This window comes from Manis javanica, chromosome X (genome assembly GCF_040802235.1).
Source record: "Manis javanica isolate MJ-LG chromosome X, MJ_LKY, whole genome shotgun sequence".
NCBI lineage: Eukaryota > Metazoa > Chordata > Mammalia > Pholidota > Manidae > Manis > Manis javanica.
In genome coordinates, this window is record NC_133174.1 from 30614540 (window position 1) to 30632068 (window position 17529).

Below are 17529 nucleotides of genomic sequence, written 5' to 3' on the forward strand. Positions count from 1 at the left end.
TTAAAGATATCAAAGAATTAATAAATAAATGGAGAAACAGTCCATGTTCATGCATAGAAAGACTCAGTATTGTCAAGATGTCAGTTCTTCCCAAATTGATTGATAGATTCAAAGTAATCCCAATCAAAATCAAACAAGTTATTTTGTGGATATAAACAAACTTACTCCAAAATTTAAATAGAGAGGCAAAAGATCCTCAACAGTCAACTCAATATTGAAGGAGGAGAACAAAGTCAGAAGACTGACACTACTATATTTACACACTTACTATAAAGGTACAGAAATCATCAGAGTGTGGTATTGGTCAAAGATACAAATAGATCAACAGAATAGAACAGAGATCCCAGAAATAAACCCACAAATAGTGAATCGATCATCGACAAAAAGCAAAGTCATCACAATAGAGCAAAGATAGTTTTTTCACCAAATGGTGCTGGAGCAACTGGACACCTACTTGTAAAAAAAAAAGGAATCTAGACATAGACCTTACCCCCTTCACAAAATTTAACTCAAAACGGATTACAGACTGAATGTAAAATGCAAAACTATAAAACTCCTGGGAGATGACTTTGGAGAAAACCTAATAGATCTTGGGTATGGCAATGACTTTTGGATACAACACTAAAGGCATGATCTGTGGAAAAAAGTAATTGATCAGCTGGTGTCATTAACATTCAAAACTTCCACTCTATAAGAGACAATGTCAAAGAATGAGAAGACAAGCCACAGATTGAGAGGAAATAGTTGCAAAATAGACATCTTCTATAAAGGAGTATAATCCAAGCTACATGAAGAACTCTTAAAAGTCAACAGTAAGAAAATGAACAACCTGATTAAACCTGACTAAAAATTGGACAAAAGACCTGAACAGACACCTGAAAGAAGATGTACAGATGGTAAGTATCAAAAGATGCTTGCTATCATGTAATTAGTGAATTCCATATTAAAAGATATCATTATATACCTATTTGAATGACTAAAATCCAAAATATGGATAAAACCAAATGCTGGTGAAGATGTAGAGCAGCAGGAATTCTCATTCATTGTGAGTGGTAAGGCAAAACATTACAGCCACTTTGAAAGACAGTCTGGCAGTTTCTTAAAAAACTAAACATAGTCTTACCATATGATCCAGATATTAAGCTCCTTGGTATTTAACCAAAGGAAATGAAAACATGTCCACATGAAAACTTGCACATAGATGTTTATAGCAGCTTTATTCACAATTGCCAAAACTTGGAAGCCACCAAGATGTCCTTCAGTAGGTAAATGGATAAATAAATTGTGGAATATTCAGATGGAGTATATTCAGTGCTGAGAAGAAATGAGATATCAAGCCATGAAAAGACATGGAGGAAAATTAAATGCACATTGCTAAGTGAAAAAAGCCAATATGAAAAGCCCACATACTGTGTAATTGCAATGACATGACATTCTAGAAAAGGTAAAATTATGGAAACAGTAAAAAGATCAGGGCTGCTAGGGATGAACAGGCGGAGGTCAGAGGATTTTCTTAGGGCAGTGAAACTTCTGTATGGTACTACAATGGTAGATACATGTCATTAAACGTTTGTCCAAACTCACAGAATGTACGCCAAAAGTGAACACTAATGTAAACCATGGACTTTAGGTGATAATGATGTGTCAATATAGGCTCACTGCATATAACAAATGTACCAGTGTGTTACCAGATGTTGACAGTGGGAAGGCTGTGTGTGGCTGGGGTCAGGGGGTATACAGAAACTCTGTACTTTATGCTCAATTTTGCTGTGAAGCTAAAGTGCTTTAACAAAAAGTTCATTAATTTTTTAAATAAAACAAAGAAGTGACCTCTTCTCTCCCCTTGTAATTATTTGATCCACTCCCAGAGCTTCCCGTCTTCCCATACCTCTCTCCTGAATTCCACCTGGATACCAAAGTCATCCCGAAGTCAGCATGCCTGGCTAGTACTGAATTCCTGGTCTTCCTTCTCTCAAATTTCCTCCTCTTGAAATCTTCTATATCACACTAAATGGCTACTTTGTCCTTCCAGTTGCTCAGATCAAAATCCTTGGCATCATCCTCGACTCTCATCCTCTGTCACATTCCCCTTCCAACAAGTGAGTAAGAAATCTAATCACCTATCATACCCCCAGCATTACACTACCTTGGTTCAGGCTACCACAACCTCTCTTCCTCCCCTTGAAATCTCTTCTTCACAAAGCACCCTGACTGATCCTAGCAAAACAAAAATCAGATCTGATCACTTCTTTCTTTAAAGCCTCCATGGCTTTCCTTCTCAATAGCCCTACAATACCCTTTATAACTCCACATGATCTTTTCACCCTCCAACACACCTTCTTACTTATCTGACCACTTCTTATTATTCCCCCTTCATTTATGCTACTATAGCCGCAGGACTGTTTTGTGATTCCTAGCAAAAAGGCACTGCCTCAGGACCATTGCACTTGCCGTTTTCTATGCCTAGGAAGCTCCTCCTCCAAATAAATGGTTCTCTCATCTTTTACAAGTCTGCTGACAGTAAAGTCTTCCGTGATCACCACCCTCTAACACACCCTGTTCATTTATAGGTGAATACCTATGGATGCACCACTATTCACCTTTCCCGCTTTGTGTATCTCCAAAGAATGCAACATTATACGATTTTAAATAAATATATGTCTATCTCTATGTAGGTATCCATACATAGAGAGCTTTTATTTAATATCTGCCACCTTCAAATAGGATGTAAGCTCCTCAAAGACAGAGTTTTGCAATAAAATACAACTGTTTTATTCACTGTTGAATCTTAAATGTTTAGAACAATGCCTGGCAATTGAGAGACACACAAATATCTGCTAAATAATAATATAAAAACTTACGATATGCCAATCTCATGGGAAGGGCTGGCTGGGGTAGCTGCACTACAGCACAGGATGTCTAGACTTAGTTTCAAAAAATTCTTCTAAATGAAAAAAGTTGTGGGAAAAACACAATTGTGTAACCATTAGAGGCAGATGGAATAGCTGAAACTACTATTTTATTTACCAGCATTATTAAATCAAAGAAATAAATAGGGTTCATGGATTATTTAAGTTACACTGAAGAACAGTATGTGTGAAAATTAAGGGAAACCTGACATGGAGTGCAGAAGCCTGCAGGAGGCACTCGCCCACCACACCTCCTCAACTGCAGACCCCCTATGAAGAGCTACCTTACACCTCATACTGTCTTAGCTACTTTAATACCCAGGAGGAGGGAGGAGTTTCTGCCTCACCCTGGCAACAGCCCAGCCAATGACAGTGTCACAATTCAGCCAAAGAGAAGCCACCATACATGGACTCCCAGTTTCCTTCAATGGATTTTTTTGCTTAAAATAGTCCACCCAACTTCCCCCTTACTTCTATAAAAGAGCATTCTTCTCCTTTGACCTTGGAACTTGCCTGCAGTTTTGCCATAGCTTGCTTGTCCTGAATGGCAAGTCTCTGCTAGTCTCACATAAACCCATTTTTGTTGGTGAAATAACTGACAGTTTTCTTCACTCATACTTTTCTCCTCTTTTCTCTTGGTGCCCCTGATTCCATTGCCTCCTGTTTTCTGGCTCCAGTACTCTACTCCATCCATGATAGTTCCTCAGCACCACACCTTCAATCACTTCTCTGCTCCAGCAGGCTTCTCATCTCTTTACACATTTCCATCTTCTTGATCCCTTAAAACTCTCACACTCCAGTTTTTTCTTCTTCCCTTCACCAACAATTCACCAAACAAAATCAGTTTATTTTCATGGCTTCTACTTCCCAACCATCACTATTCAAAGAAATGGTTCTTAACCAGAGTGCACATCAAAATCTCCTGGAATTTTTTTCATGCCCAAGTTCCAAGCTCTGAAATTCTGATTTGATGGGTTTTCACTGTTGGGAAGGGACTCTAAACCTAACTATGTTGGTGAAAACAGCTCCCTAAGAGAGTCTAATGCACACCCTAGATGCAGAACCATTATCTCAAATACCTGCCATATCTTTTTCTGGTCATACTAATGATAATATTCAAAGTCATACTAATGAAAATACAACGAAGGAGTATAATTAAATCAACCCTCTGCACCTGACACACACCAAAACCAAAAAGGCTCCTGGCCACCAAATCCATCTGTGTTCTCTTATTCCTACCCTTTCCAAGCTTTACATATCTGATACTGCCAGCTTTAAGCACACGTGTCTCTTACCTTCCGGTAACTTTTTGGTCTTTTGTCTCCTCTCCCTGCCTGCCAACTTATCGGAATGCCACTGAGATCAGTGCCACTCAATGTGACCCAAGTGCCAGCGGCATCACTATCCCTTGGAAACTTGTCAGAAATGAAAATCCTCAGGCCCCACCCCAGACGTCAGAAACTCTAGGGGTGGGGCCCAGAAATCTGCATTCTTGTTATTACTGTGCATGCTGATGTTGGAGAACCACTGTGCTAAGGTATCTGTTTTAGATATACAGAAGGAAGCTACACATACAGGGCCAGCGAACAGAGTAGGTGATGTCGATTCGTCCACATTTTGAAGTTATTTGTCACTGAAATTATATTGCTCTTAGGAAACAGGAATGACAACAGCAGCTATCATTTTCAGGGCAAGTAGTATGTGCTAGACATTGTAAGCAGCTGTTAATACACCTGATCTCACTAATCAGGAAAATATTATCATTTTTACAGATGAGGAAATTTACCCAGAGAAAGAAGTTTAACATTTTGCCTCAAAATTCAACGCCCCTGACCACCACAGGACTGGCTCCTGCACAGAGTGGGAAAGAAAGAATCTTGTACAGAAGCCTAAGACTCAGCTGAAGTGGCTGAGGCTGGTCAAAGAATTAAGAGGGAGGACCAGAACTATGGGGAGGAAGTCTAGGTGAGGGAAGTTTTCAGAAAGAGGCCTTAATCAAGGTGGTTTGGAAAATTTTTTCAGTGAGTGAGTGTAAAGACCACTGAGGATGAAGAACTTTTTTTATAAAAAGATTTTTATGGACTCTAGTCATCCCGAGTCCCAAGTTTTACACATAAAAGCCAGGTACCAACCTGCAGTGTTTGGGAGGAACAATAGTTGATGTTATAAATAATACATGACATGGAGAAAAAGTGCTTTTACATTTAGATGCAGAGGGGATAAACTAAGTGAGGGGAGAGAAAAACAGAAGTTACTAATAGCCAGGATAGGTTCTCAGCTTTCCAAGTAGCCAATCCCGATTCATTTTAAAACTAGAGTATCAATTCTATTCATTTATAAATTGAATGATCATTTGCTCATGATACTCTTCCATGGGTAAACCCATTCAAGAGATGAAAGAAAGCTAGGTGTGGAGGTGATGAGCTTCAGTAAGCAGCGAAAGAAAGATAATTCCCGTTTAGAGCCAGAGGTGACAGTAAGGCCAGTGATACTGGTAGAGCTGAGAGATGTCAAGGAATATCAGAGACAGGTTGGCAGAAATGGGCCAAGCCTATTGAGGGCCCTATCATGGGAAGAGACCTATCAGCCAAAAACTCAAGCCCCCTTAAGAGCCATATAATACAACTGATTAGTCCATTTGGTCTAATAGGTTACAGTTTCTTTCTATTAGCCTTCAGAGGATACCATCTGGCCAGCCTGAATCATTCATAAATTCTGAAATTCCAACAGCACCCTATTTGTGTCTTTCTACAAATGATTAATCTGTTTTACAGTGACTTTTCACTAGTTTCAGCATCAGAAATTGACCTGTTCTAAAATTTGGCCTTTTTCTGACACCTGTTTTGCCTGTATCTATCTGCAAAGCTTTTGCCTCTTTTTTAGAGGGCAAACTACAGAGACTAGTACATGAGAATAGATTCCCATACTCATTTCTTACCCACATTCCAAACAATGTCGCTCAAATATTAAATACAATTTCAGCATTCTAAATTTTGTCTATGATCCCATGAACTTTACACAGTATGAATTATCTAAAAGCATGTATTAACATCTAACTGGAAGTGCATATATTAGGCAATTAGTACATAGCCAGCAGCCCTAGGGACTGGGGTAACACAGAAGACTGACGTTCTTGTAGCCTGACAGAAATAAGACCAGTCCTATCAGCTTAACAGAAAAAGGGTGATTAATCCATTCTGGGGGAGTTGGCAAATTTTTCCAATCAGTGAACTGGGCCAAGCCTGAAAGGATGAAGAAGAGTTCATTAGGCAGTGGAAAAAGCACCCCTAACACCTCCCTCCCCAAATTTGGTAATGCTAGTGGCATTTAACCTAAAAAAAAAAACAAACAGGAAAAGAGTAAAATGTCAATAACCAAAAGAAATCCTGTTCACTCCATACTTGTGTATGTGTGTGTGTTTATGTGGATTGTGCCTTTAAACACACTTCTGATATGAAAGTAAATATTTATAAAACAGGATTCACAATCAAGGGAAAGGGGTGGAGGAGGAAGAAGTTTTATTGTATTAAGTTAAACAAATGAGTAAAAATATCAACAGCTATGCTTGGGATCGCAGATACTCCTCTTCATAAAAATTCTAAATTTGAAAATGAAAGCCTTGTAAACGTATCCAAAATTACAATATTTGCCTGAGTGTTTTATATTCCCATTATCATTTTTAAGGTTTCTAAAGTGAGTCGTCCGCAGAACTTGGCAGCACCTCTGTGGGTAAAATCGTAGTATTTCCAGAATCTCTCACCTGGCTTTCGCGCATCTGCGTGTCAGTAGGTGTTTCCAAGGGGTGGAGAGAATTATTAGTCCATCTATATCAATATCAATAGGCAATTACAAGGGCGTGCAAGGGTTTGTCTGGACCTGGATGGGAGAGGTTGGGTGGAGCTCTCTTCTGCTGCAGCAGGGTCAAGAGAGAGACGGGGATGACTGCTTGTAAGAAATAAAAGGGTTTCTTAACTTTATTTCTGCTTTTGACTGACTTCGGTTTTAGAGGTACACACACACACATACACACAAACACAGTAAACCAGTCTTGACTTAATCAACAGCAGCCTAATCAACTTTCACCTACCCTGCCTGCTGAGCACACCTTCACATCCTTCAAAGTGTGGCTTTATTTAGACCATGACTATCACTAAGACATTGATTTAGCTTTAAGTTTTGACGCTCCACCTCCTTCACCCATTCGCTCAATTATTTCCTCTTAAATTCCATTAGTTTCGCTTTTCTCCTGAAGGGACACTTAGAAAATACGCCCACAACACAATTAGAAAACCAATGGCAGCAGCCGGAGTCTGAACACACACTGATTTCCAATCATATCCCTCTCGAGGCTGTTCCTACCACCGATCAAAATCAGCGAACCAAGAAGGAAAAGGCTGAGGCAGGAAAGTCCCCTTCCTTCCACTCCCCTGATGCCTTGCCTTCCCCCGCGGGTTCCCCGGGGCCGCACCGCGACTTCGTACGCATCCCCCGTCCACCCACCCGCCTCCGCTGCTGCCCGCCACTGCCCAGAGGACAGTCATAGCCTTTGTTAAAACGTCCACGAGCACAACGTACCAGAAGACGGACACATTCCCGGGGGCGGGATGGGGTGGGGGGAAGTCCCGCAAATGCCACTCCCTCCTTGGCACCAGCCCGGGAGACAGCCCACCTCTCCCAACCCCTCTCCCCCGCGACCGCGAACGCTCTTGCTGACTTCGCACTCCGAGGCGGCAGCGCAGGGCGAAGGGATGGGCCGGGAACGCCGCTCAGGGGCACCAAACGGGGTGTGCTGAACTTGAAGCTGGGACACCCTCCAGCCCCACTGGCGCGCCTCCCGGCCCTGCCTAGCCTGTGGACTTCCAACCTCTGCAACCCTTTCCTTCAGTTTTTCTGCTCACACAGACGTCCCTTCCTGCACTCCCGCCACCGAGCACTCCGCTCCCCACGCGGCCGAGCCGGACACCCTCGAGCCGCGCGGCTCAACCCGCGGCCGCACGTCTGGCGGGCTTCCCCCCGAGGGACGGAAGGCTCCCCCGTTAGTCACCGCACACACTCCGATCCCTTCTGGTGTGCTCGGCCCGAACCCCAACCCCCAGCTATCAGCCCCGAGCCGCCGCCTCACTCACCGCGTGCCCCGCGCCGCTACTCGGCGCTCCGCGAACCGCCAGCCGCGCCTGCGCGATCCCGCCGACGCCGAGCCTCTTCGGAGCCTGAAGCGAAGGACGGCTGGGAAGGGCGGTAGGGAGAGGCATGGGTGGGGCCCGGAGAGGGGGCGGGGCCAGGCGGTATGGGAACACCGAGGGGCGGGGCCTCCACCGCCTCCGTCTGGAAGGCACAGCGCTCTGGGCACCGGGCCGGAGCTTTCTACTCTTGAGGCGGCAGCGCAGGACGAAGGGATGGTCTGTTTACAACCCTGGAAGAGAAGTCGGGGAGCCCCTCACACTCTCTCGAGATCCCGGGTTTGCGCGGGGCCAACAAGCCTTGCAGGGAGCCACCCTGGGTTCTCGCCAGCCAGCCATTCACCCTTCTGCATGCCTATCTCCCCATTCAGTACTCTCTCGCCCTCTTACCCCGCCCACCATCCCACGCTCCAGAGGTGAGGGGCATGGAGATTTCCTACCCACGAGCACAACGTCCCAGAAGACGGACCACCTGTGTAGGGCACCTTGCTTCACATGCCTGTTTGCTGTGTGCAAGCCCAGAACGTGGTTCGTGACTACCCAACTATTGCCCACTGTTAAAGCTCAGCCCCTCCCCTGAGAACACTATTGCTGTTTCTGAACTTTCGGCGACAACAGGCTGCTTTTCCTCTTAAAAGAGCCTTGAAAAAACCTACCTGAATATTTTGGGACGAAGACAGGTGGTCAAATAAGACCCATCTTCGACCCTACTTTTTAGGTGGCCGCCTTAGAATTTGAGCCTTCTCTAAAGCCCCTCCGAAAAACAAAGAATATTCGTCCTGTGTTGGTGTGTCGACTTTGCCCTAGTGGTTTCAGGTTTTCTGGCCTTTAGCATTTTAAGAAGCCTGACTTGATTATTATTTCAAGCTGCATGCATGCTTAGTGTTAAATTCTCTGCTTTCCTGTGTAGAATCTGGTCAGCTGTAGTATCTCACGTGCCTTCAGAACAGCTATTAAAATAAACACACAAAAAACACGCCTGAGAGAATCCTAAGTGAACTGGCCTGTGGGCCTGAAGTGCTTTTACTCCAAATTACTTTTCCTTTCTTCTTTTTACCTTAATGATGATGGAAATGAGAAACATTTGGCTTACTAAGAATAAAAGAACTGCCACAGGGCCACACCAATAGTATTTCCCAGCAAACATCTTGACTGAAACCAAGCATTTTTTGGGAGATTCTGGGGATTGCCCTTAGAGATCTAAAAATTCTTCCCATTAACCTCTGTGATGCTTCCATTTGTATATTTTGCAAACCAGACTTCTTGAACTCATTTCTATTTTGCATTTGTCAGATACGCATAGGGGGACTGTACTGAGGACATACCACAAGAGGGTATGCATATCGGTGTTAAAAAAAAAAACTACACAAAATTCAACCGAGCAAATTTGCAGATCTAGTTGGCTTTGTTAAGCAAATCGTGAATCAGATAGCAGCCCATCTAGCAAGTACAGCTGTACAAAATGGAAGGTTTTTATAGGAAGGAGAGTTGGACAAGAAGTTATTACCTGAAGAAAAGGGGGTTTTGGCAAAGTAACCCTCCCTTAGAGGGAAGAGAAGGAGGTCTTATGCAGATTCCCTCATCTTTTTAGAGGACAGGGATGGACAGGGCTCATGTGACAGATTACCTCATTGCTGTTTACCAGAAAACTCCTGACTGACTGTGAGGACTACATTTGTGCAGGAGGTTGAAACTGCAATTAGGCATTAAGCCCTAGTTTGGTGGCCTTGGCATAGCATAAATGACTTACTCTTGGCCCTGTGGCTTTCTTTTTAATATGATTAAATGTAGACACATACTCTGTGGCATGAATAAATCTATAAGACTCTGGAAGTAGGACCTTGTCCTGTTCATTTGAGTAGAATGATTCACATACAGAAGATGCTAAAACTATAAACAAAACCTAAAAACAAAAAGCATACAAAAACTACTGTGTTAATAAAGGTCATGTTTGCATCCTTAATACATGTGTATATATGTTTGTTAACTGTCCTTTGATTACTGGGTTTATTATGTCTGACTTGGTCAGAATATTTTGATTGAAGGGACTAAAAGTAAAATGAAGTAGTTAAGCAAAAAGGGAAAGTTACTGGGTCACCCCAGTGTCTTGCCAATGGGTTTCAGCCCCGGGAATGTTCGCTATGGATTCAATGTGACCAAAGAAATTGACAGTAAAACATTCTTTGGGGTGAAAGGATTTATTACCTGGCCTATTCTCCCAGCGGTAGGTGGAGCACCAGCGTCTCTGCCTCCGCACAGAGCACTGGGCCCAGCTGTCTATATAGTGCAGTAATAGCTTATTGCCTACAGGTGTGGAAGCGGTAGCCTAGCAACAGGCCAGTTACCTCATCAGGTGGTTTAAGTTCAGTGAGGATCCTGGCCCTAGGAACCCCAACTTCCCCACAGGAGCCTTGTTCTGAACCCTGTCAGGCTCTCAAGCCAGCCTCTCTTGGACAGGGCCATTCTTTCAGAACCTCTGAAAGTCGTTGTGAAGGCTTAGTTAGAACTGTGGCCTCTGACAAATTGTGGGTGCACAATTTGTTGTTACCAGGAAGAATGTGCCTCTTCCCTCAGTTGCAATTTTTAGAACACTGGATAAAGAGGGATAAAGAGCATGACTGGATAAGATTGAGTAACGTAACCATTCTTGGAGAGAAAGTGCATGTGTGATATAAGAATGATACCCTCTGCCCCACAGAAACACTTAGTTGGAGAAAAAGAAGAAGAGAAAATTTCTAAATATAAATAAAGGGTAGGGGGAGATGCTATTTTCAGAAGAGAAAAGTGCTGGACAGACAAAAAAATGTTCACCATGGAACAACTGTATGTAAGGAATAGAGCCTTGGAATTATCTTCTCTCTTTTTCTTATTCAAGGATTCTTAATAATGTCTTCTTAATAATGTCTCACTATTGTTTTTCTGTAGCTGCCATAAAAGAAAATGACCACAAGCTTGGTGGCTTAATACAAATTCATTTTGGCACTAGAGGTCAGGAGTCTGAAAAGCCTTACACTGGGCTAAAATCAAGGCACTGGCAGAGTTGCGTCCCACTTTGGGGGCACTAAGGGAGGATCCTTTTTCTTGACTTTTCCACATTGTGGAGACATATTCCTTGGCTGGTTGATGGCCCCTTTCCATAGTCACAGCCAGCAATGACATTACTCTAACACAATGACAATTCTGCCTACCTCTTCCACATTTAAGGACACTTATGATTATATAGGGCTCATCCAAATAATCCAAAATGGTCTCCTTATTTTAAGGTCATCTAATTAGCAATCTTAATTGCATTTGTAACTTTAATTTCCCTTTGCCATGTAACATATTATTTCCACAGGTTCTGGGTATTAGCACATGGACATTTTTCAGGGACCATTACCTATCCCATAGTAGTTATTTTCATAAAAACAGCAGAGCCTAAGTCATTGTTTCCCAAACCTGGACACTTGTAAAAAAAAATACTGATGATATCTGGATGTCATCCCCATGTATTATGACTTAATTGGCCTGGAGTTCATTGGCCCTCTAAACACACATGCACACACACACACATGATTAGATCAGGATGGTCTCTCAGTTAGTTTCCCTGTCTTTTACTTTCTCTCAACTCCAATCCACCCTTCTCAATCCTGCCAGATATCTTTATTATAAAGGCAAATATGATCAAGCCAGTGTGCTCCTTAAAAACATTTCATGACTCCCACCCACTTTAACATAAAATACTCCTTAAGCAGTATCAAATTTTCTAATTATCTGGCTCTAGTGTACCTTTGCAAACTCACCTCCTTACCCAATCATATATATCCTAAACTACTCTCTGTAATTGCCTTATAATTTCATGCAGCTAGGACTTTTCTATTGTCTCTGTACACCGACACCTTACTAAAGGTACAACTCAAGACACCCACTATGTAAAGTCTTCCTAGTGCCACTTTATGCAAAACAAATTAGCTATTGCTACTTCTCCTGCTATCCTAGTACCTGCACCCCCCTAAATGGAAAGATGCACCATGTTCATGGATTGGAAAACTTAATAATGTTAAGATATATTTCTAACAGTTTTGATTTTAGAGTCAACAACTCCCAGTCATAATTCCAGCAGACCTTAAAAAACAGTCAAGTTCGGGTAAGATTCCTCAAGGGAGGAACAACCTAAGACAGGCACAGTTGCAGGGGGGCCATCAGGTGAGAAATTGGGGGTCAACAGAGGTGAGGCTTAGAACCTCACCCCCCTGTTTTGAGAGAAATCTTCTGCATCCGTGGATGTTTTGTTGCCCTGGTCTAGCCTGGATTAATACTTAGTCTATAGGCACAGACCTGATCATCTACACTTCCCTTCTTACAGCACTAACTTATGCTTTCTATCTTTATCTTGCATCTACCTACCACTTCAGCATTTTATTTAAAAAAAAATAAGGAAGAAATGTAGGATTCACATATAAATCAAGTATAAAAATCAAATGAATAATCATATCTGACTTGATTGTTTATAGTTCATGATGCGTGATCAAAACAGAAAGTTTCTGTGACATGACTGCCCTTGCACTGTTCACCATGTAAGAACTTATTCACTATGTAAGAACTTATTCACCATGTAAGAACTTGTTCGTTATGCTTCAGAAGACTGGAGACTGTTGAGAGTTAGGCTTGGGGTTGATTAATGATTGTGCATTGAGTCCCCTATACAGAATTTTATTGTTGTAAACAACTATTTGATCAATAAATATGAGAGGTGCCCTCTCAAAAATAAAAAAAATAAAAAAATAATAGTCAGGCTGATTTAAAAATACATCAAACTGATTTAAATATACATATAAGAAGATAAAGGAACTGGGTATTCATATGCAAAGAAATGAAACTTGATTCCTACCTCGCACTATAAACAAAAATTAATTTGAGATAGAGCACAAACCTAAAGGTAAAAAGTAAAACTATAAAATTTGTATGTGAAAACATTGAATACCTTTGTGACTTAGGGGTGTGCAAACATTTCTAACACAGAACAAAGAAAGCAATAACCATAAATGAAAATAATGATAAACTAGACTTCATAAAAACTTAACACTTTGTTCATCAAGAGATATTATTAAGAAAAGTAATGAACTATCTTCAGGCTGGGAGAAAATTTTGCAATACATATCTCAGAAAATGCTGGTGTCAATATGCATAAACAATTCTGGAAGTTCAACAAAAAGAAAAAAACAATTTAAAAATGAAGAAAAAAGTTGAGTAGAACCCACACAAAGGAAGAGATATGAATGTTCAATGAGCACATGACAACGCATCCAACATCATTAGTTATCAGGGAAATGCAAAATAAAACAATTAGGTAACAAATCGCACTCACCAGTTTGGCCAAAATTGAAAAGATTAACACTGCCAAATATGGAGCCACTGGGACATTCATACATTATTGGTGGGAGTGAAACACCACATAACTACTTTGGAGAGAGACTTAGCAGTTTCTCATAAAACATGACGTATGCCTACTGTATATAACCCAACATGTCCCCTCAAACAAATAGATACAAAAAGGACTAGTACAAGACGGTTCACAGAAGCCTGAAATTGGAAGCAAAGGTGTCTGTCAGTAAGGCAATGGATAAACACACTGAGGTATCTTAACACAATAAGATATTAGTCCGTAGTAAAAAGGAATAAACTACTGAGACAAGTAACCGTGTGGATGAAATTGAAAAAATATGCTGAATGAAGAAAGCCTTACATGAAAAGAGTATGTATGGTTGCATTTACATGAATTACTAAAGCAGGCAAAAGTCACCTGTGGTGGGAAAAAAAGGGAATGGTATTTTCCTGTGGAATGTCAGGAGACTGGGAAGTGGTAAGTGGGCAGGAGATAACCTTAAGGTGACAGTAACATTCTATATTCTGGCTGCAGGTTTGTGCCTCTGTGGAAACTCACAGAATGGCATACTTAACACATCGGCATTACAGAAATTTTACTTCAGAAGAAAAAATATATAACCAAAGATTAAACTCTAATTAATTCTAATATATTTTAGAATACACTGATGTATACAATTTATTTTCAAGTGTGTTAAAAATAATTTGGATTGATGCAAGGATAGAGAAATGGATAGATGGATAGACAAATGTGACACGTTAAGTCATCTCTTAATACACACTCGGTGAAGCTGGGACTAGAACCCAGGTCTTCTGACACCTCATTTTGTGCTCTTTCCTATAAACCATAAGCATCCCTTCTTAATGCTAAAAGTTATGGTTCTCAATCCAAGATTTTTGAGTGAATCCTGAATTCCTTTAGTCAAACAAACAACCAGCTTTCAGAAAAACAGAGACAACATTTAGTAATTTTCTATTTGTTCTCTATTTGCTCTGAATGTTCGCTGGCCATTTTTTCTGCAGCTCTAATATACCTTTAGTTTCATCACAATCTCAGTTGATTTTCCCTAAATCTATTAGCAATGGCCAAGTCCCCTTCAGTCTCCGGGATGAAGCCCAACAGCGCCCCACCTTAAGAAATACTACTGGACGATACTTGTGTTCTTCCTATGGAGTCTTCCCTTTCGATCAAACAGCTATAGACTTTAGAGTGTTTTTTCCCAATCTGATCCAAAACGTAGGGGATATTTTGTCTCCCAATAATTGTAAATTTCCAATATAGGGCATTTAAGAAAAGCCCAATACCTAATTACTTAGACATTGAGATGATTCTATCAGAAGCAACCTGGGATTTCTGTACCCTCTTCACTTCAGCCCTTTATTGTCTAACCAGAAGTAGTTATTACGTTATCATGATCCCAAATAAAAAATAACTCTGTTTATTTTGTTAGGAGGTACTGATTCATTTCCCTCATTTCTGGTGGGTAGGCCCCTCTAGGTGACACAGGGCAATACATTAGATGAGGTCTCAGGATAATTCTAACACAATCTACTTCAATATGCCTCTGTAAAGTAAGATAACAACAGAGATGCAAACAACATTAAAATATTTAATGGAAGTTGCATAGGGAATCCTCTGTACCAGCTATAGAAGGCAATCTCAGCTTGAAAGGGCCTTGGCCCTTATTGAGTAAGATGAATGGTGTGTACAGACAGAAGAGCAGAGCCAGGGTGGTACTAGGTGCCATGGGCCACAGGCAGATTATCTTACTGTTTTAGACTTAATCTTTTAAAAAAGTGTGAAGAAAAGACTGAGTGGGCTGACACTTATATGTCATAGGAGCTTTGAATCTTCACAGGATTGGGGTCTTACATGTGTCTTTTAAAGGTAGCAATTTAAGAAAAATAAACCAACATATAGGGGAATCCCTCATCAGAAGCAACTAGGATTGGAATTGGTTTGTTAATTGGCAAAATTGCCTAAAGTGGGGAATTGAAAAAAAATATTTTAGCATGAAACTACACGTACATTTAGTTATCAGTCTTTTGACATAAAGCTTAGGACTCTTCTTTGAGATTCACACAGTCATTCTTGAATAAGTCACGTATATAGTAGCAGTAATAGTATTAATAATAATAGTTGAGCACTTACTATGTGTCAGGCGTTTTTAATCCTCCCAGTACCTCTTTCAGGTAGAAATTGTTATCATCCCCATTTTACACAGGAGGTTAAGAAACTTGCCTAAGATGACAGTCAATAAAAGGTAGAGATATGGTTAAAATACATGTTGTCTGGCTCCCAAGTTTACACTCTTAACCAGCACAGCGTTACGATTAACGTTGAGATGATTCTATCAGCATTAATTTCCATTTCTCGGTGTCCTTAGAGAAGGGCTTTTAGGAAACTAAAGACAATTGTGAAGCAATCTAAGTAAAGAATGTTTCCAGATTTTTTGATTTTTGTCAAAACTATGAGTCGTCTCTCCCATACATACTTTAATAACAATTTTATTAGCTACTCAATTGCATTAAATCCTTTCAGAGCATTTTCATGAAAACAAGTTTTCCAGTTTATATTTCATCAGTTTATGAAATACTGAGTCAAATTATGCAATTCCAACTGTACATGTAGAAGTATAACATTTGGGACCAAATTATGGATATTCCTGATTATTGGAATAAATCGGTTTGGGAGGGAACATTACTGTTCTTCGACAACCCAACTTGTGGGATCACAAATGGATCACAAATACGCATGCGCAGCTTTTGCGTCATTACGTCCCGCCCTGCAATTGCTCCCTCAGAGTGCTGTCACCAAATGACCGCGCCTCATCGTTTGCCGACAGTGAGGCCGCCACCATGGAGTCACCCCCGCTGCGGGTGGCAGTGGTGTGCTCAAGTAACCAGAACCGCAGCATGGAGGCACACTACATCCTCAGCAAACGAGGTTTTAATGTCCGTTCCTTTGGCACAGGAAGCTGCATGATGTTTTGTGGACCAGCATGCAAGAAGTCAAACGTTTATGATTTCAAAACCACATATGAGAAGATGTACAACGATCTCCGTAAAAAAGATCGAGATTTCTATACGCAAAATGGCATCTTACATATGCTGGATAGAAACAGGAGAATCAAGCCCCAGCCAGAAAGGTTCCAGGAATGCAGAGATCAGTTTGACCTGATCTTTACCTGTGAAGAGCAAGTATATGACCGAGTTGTGGAAGAAATGTATTCTAGAGAGCAAGAGACCTGCCAGCCAGTGCACGTGATCAACATAGACATCAAGGACAACCCAGAAGACGCCACCCTGGGGGCATTCCTCATCTGCGAGATGTGCCAGTGCTTCCAGTACACAGACGATATGGAGAATGACATGGACTTGCTGCTGCAGGACTTCGAGAGGAGGAAAGGCCGGTCCTTCCTGCACACCGTCTGCTTCTACTGAAGGTCTGGCCCGCCTGGTACCCCGCAGCCCTGCCGGCTACCCTTCCAAAGCCAGCGTCTTGAGTTTCCTTCTGTTTTTACTTCTCTGTTCCTAACTATTTACTCTTACTTTCAGGTATTCTGCCCGTGGATGAAAGCAGTAACCAATCAACTGTACAACTGAAATGAGAAGATACACGTAGCTGCCGGATTAAGGACCATCAACTTTTTACTATCCCACTTTTACTTTTCGTGTTATGTTATTTATGAAGTTTTTCTTCTTTGACCAATAAATAAAATAAGTTCATAGTGCATCTTTCCCTGATGGTTGGTGTCTCTCATTGTCCCTCCCTTCCCCTTCTCCCCTAGATGGTTAGAATATACAAATGCCTGAATAAAGTAACAGGCTGTATCTTCACTGGGAAAGAACCTGCAATTGTCCGATAAATAGAAGCTGCTGAAAAAGAAAGTAGGCAAGTTTTAGTGCCCTAGAGTGTTCAGTGTGGTGTAGACATCAGTTAAATGCTTTCCATTCTTGTTTATGTTTAGTTGAAATGGGGACCATCAGTTCACAACACCTTCAGGAGGAAGTCAGTTAAGAAAATTTCTGCCATATTTAAATTCATCTGTGTTTTACCACAATATCACAAATGG

The 17529-nt window shown here is 41.3% G+C and overlaps 1 protein-coding gene and 1 pseudogene across 2 annotated transcripts in view; one reads left to right on the forward strand and one right to left on the reverse strand.

Moving 5' to 3' along the window:
• PRRG1 (proline rich and Gla domain 1) overlaps positions 1 to 8162 on the reverse strand; it is a 134511-nt gene extending 126349 nt beyond the window's left edge. Inside the window, exon 1 of one of the 2 annotated variants that reach the window (XM_073228091.1) lies at positions 8036 to 8162. The gene's annotated coding sequence lies outside the window, so the exon portion shown is untranslated. The remainder of the gene's footprint in view (positions 1 to 8035) is intronic. The other variant, XM_073228092.1, reaches the window with a different exon arrangement.
• Positions 8163 to 16312: 8150 nt separating this feature from the next.
• On the forward strand, positions 16313 to 16897 carry LOC118968945 (RNA polymerase II subunit A C-terminal domain phosphatase SSU72 pseudogene; annotated as a pseudogene).
• Positions 16898 to 17529: the final 632 nt, after the last annotated feature.